This window comes from Arachis ipaensis, chromosome B9 (genome assembly GCF_059453495.1).
Source record: "Arachis ipaensis isolate K30076 ecotype BB chromosome B9, ASM5945349v1, whole genome shotgun sequence".
NCBI lineage: Eukaryota > Viridiplantae > Streptophyta > Magnoliopsida > Fabales > Fabaceae > Arachis > Arachis ipaensis.
The window spans coordinates 22,314,766-22,316,536 of NC_142444.1; the positions used below are offsets into that span (position 1 = coordinate 22,314,766).

The following is a 1,771-nucleotide window of genomic DNA, read 5'->3' on the forward strand; positions in this document are numbered from 1 at the left end:
TATCTTTAAAATAATTTTAAAGAATTAATTTAGAATTTAATTTAATATAATATCTCTTAATTTTATTAAAATTTAACAAAATTTCAATTTGTCCAAAATTCCTAATTTTATATTTGTCCCAAATCAAACTCTAATTATACCCTAACCCCTAACCACCACCGCCATAGTGCCCTTTCCTTTAAAGAAACATAGTTTCAGAATAAACTAAAAGAAAAAGAGAAGGAAAATGGAAACAGGGAAAGCAGGGGAGAGAGAGTGAAATCCGAGAAAAGAGAGAGAGAGGGAAGGGCGCCGGTGGAAAGGGGAAGACGCGCCGGAGCTGGTGGGCTGTTCCGCCGCTCTTCGTCACGGTTGAGGCCGTCGCCGCCGCAGATGTGTCTGTGCCGTTGTATGTCGCCGTCAGAGGAAGAGGAGCGCGAACCAGAGCCATGCAAGGGAGGAGCAGAGCGCGCGCAAGGGAGAAGCCACCGCTGCCACTGCTGAGGTCACTATCGTCGTCCTCACCGCAAGCAGAGTCACTGCCATCCATGGTGGAGCCGAGGAGAGAGAGTGCCCGAAGAGAGGAGACTGACGGATGAGGAGTGCGATGCGAGGAAGGAGACGATGTTTACGTCACTGCCGCCAAATCTCACCACCGCTGCTGGAGCCTCTGGCCGTCGGGACCGCCTTTCTTACCACCGCTGATGAAGCTCATCGGAGTTGCTCGAAGGTTACTGTCGCTCTATTTGGTTTTGTTGGAAGCTGCGCTGCTGCAGGTGTGATTGCCGAAAACTGCCGCCGGAACCCTGTCTTCTTGGTTGGTCGGTTAGATGGTATGCAGCAGTTGTGTAAGTCTTTGGTTGTTCAAGCTGGAACCTTTTCCAAACAAGTGAGAATAAACAACACTAAGAAGAGTTTGCAAGCTGCCCCTAGTATTTCTTATTCGTCAATTTAAGACATTCACAGTGATGATGGTGGATATGGGTTCTGTGTCAAGTTGTGTTGTGTTGGTTCCCTTGTGAATATGATGCCAAAAAAAGATGATGATGGCCGGTTTGTAAGTGGAGGGTGGAAAAGTGAGGATGGAAGGCTGGTATTCAAGCTTCAGATGGAAGAGAGTAACGATGGAGGATTTTTATGATATTAAAACATTGAAGATTGGTGGTCATTCAGTATGCTTATTTGGAATATTTGATGGTCATGGTAGTTCTCGTGCTGCAGAGTATTTGAAAGAGCATATCTTTAATAATCTCATGAAGCATTCAAATTTTCTTTACTGGCGCCAAATTGGCTATAAGTGAAACGTATCAAGGGACTGATTCTCAATTTCTGGATTCTGAAAAAGACACTTTCTGGGATGATGGCTCTACTATTTCAACCGCTGTTTTAGTTGATAACCATCTCTATGTTGCTAATGTTGGAGATTCTGGGACTATAATATTGAAAGCTGGTAAAGCAATTGCTCTCTCAGGATCACAAGCCAAACAGAAGTGATGAACGGAAGAGGAATTGATGCGTTTAACTACTGAGCGTTGACTAAATTGAGGTAGGAGTTTTTCTTAAAATCTAATTTACATTACAGAGTTGTGATAAATGGATATTGATGCAAAAAGATATATTTCTGTGATTATATTTGTCTTGTGGATGTAATGGATTGTTGGACTGGATTATTGGGTGCTTGACTGCTTAAGTGAAGTACGGTTGTTGATAAGAAATGGATTTGGAAAGTTATTTACTTGAGTATTATAAAAAGTGATTTTTCTTGGTTTGAAGTTAAACCGGTTTGATTTTG

General features: G+C 42.5%; 1 pseudogene; it reads left to right on the top strand.

The window, feature by feature from the left end:
• The first annotated feature begins 438 nt into the window (after nucleotides 1–438).
• LOC107618393 (putative protein phosphatase 2C 76 pseudogene) lies at nucleotides 439–1,492 on the top strand (annotated as a pseudogene).
• The last annotated feature ends 279 nt before the right edge of the window (nucleotides 1,493–1,771 follow it).